Raw genomic sequence first — 1,343 nt, 5'->3', positions numbered from 1 at the left:
GCTGTGGCTCAAGTGGTAGAGCGCTAGCCTTGAGCTGAAGAGCTGAGGGACAGCACCCAGGCCCAGAGTTCAGGCCCCACGACCGGACCCCCCAAAAAATAAAAAATAAAGTTCAAGTCCTATTACATGTACAAAATAACACAAAGGAGTTGGAACTTTACAACTGTTCTCTGGAGAATCAGAGTTCGGCTTGGGAGGCTAGGGCAACGGGGCGTGGCATCTATGGACCTCAAGTGGGAGTGCACCAATCTAGCAGAACTCAGCTTTGTTGCCTTTTCTGCTCCGGACTACATTTCCCGACGTCCCTCGCGGAAACAGCGGGTCTCACTTTTGTGTCCTTTTTGGAACCTAATCTGATGTGGCGCTGCTTTCTGGGCCGCTGAGCCTGGGTTCCACCCAGTTTCGGGGGCAGCTGATGAGGCTGGAGTGGAGGAGAGACCCTGATCCTTCAAGGTGGAGGCGGGCTCAGGTTCAGATCTGCAACTGAGGGAGGGAGTGGCCGACCCCTTCTGAGACTCGACTCTCCGTTAGGCGGTGGTTGCTAAGGCAACGGTGACACTACAACGTGGTGGGTTTCTACGTCACCTCCGTGTTCCAGGGAGCGGGATCTTGGCGTCGAGGGTGAGGCTGAGCAAGGCTTTATGTGTAGTTCTGCCCGGCGCCGCCACGCTTGGCCTCTGGATTACTGCTAGAGTATTTGAGGCTTGTGGCTGTGGGTGTCGTTAGTGACCCTTTAATTGTGGTGTAACTGACACTGGTTGACGTTGCGTCAGACTTTGGATTTGAAAGGGGTCTGAGACTGTCTGTCGCTCGTCCCCCACCCCCAGAATGTTTTCAAACCCATGTGATGCCAATGAACTTCCAAACTTAATGATCTCTACTGGAGAGGAGCCGTGGAGTTCAGCAGAACTTTGGTCTTGCTATCATTCATCAGTTTTATGTAACTTATTTCATTGTTTAGTCTATTTTTGTAACATCTGAAACTCTATTGTTAAAAAATTGGCATATGGCCAGGTGCTGGTGGCACATACCTGTAATCCTAGCTATTCAGGAAGCTGAGATCTGAGAATTGTGGTTCAAGGCCAGCTGGGGCACTAAAATCTGTGAGATTCTTATCTCCAGTTAGCCAGCAAAAAGCCTTAAGAGGAGTTGTGGCTCAAGTGGTACAGAGCTAGCCTTGAGCTCAAAAACTCAGGGACCGCACCTAGGTCCTGAGGTCAGATCCTAGTACTAGCACACAAAAAATAAAATATTTTTTTTGGGGGGGTCCAGTCATGGGGCCTGAACTCTGGGTCTGGGCGCTGTCCCTCAGCTCTTCAGCTCAAGGCTAGCGCTCTACCACT

The sequence above is a fragment of the Dipodomys ordii genome, unplaced genomic scaffold, assembly GCF_000151885.1.
Source record: "Dipodomys ordii isolate 6190 unplaced genomic scaffold, Dord_2.0 Scaffold92, whole genome shotgun sequence".
Taxonomy (NCBI): domain Eukaryota; kingdom Metazoa; phylum Chordata; class Mammalia; order Rodentia; family Heteromyidae; genus Dipodomys; species Dipodomys ordii.
This window is presented reverse-complemented; position numbering follows the sequence as displayed.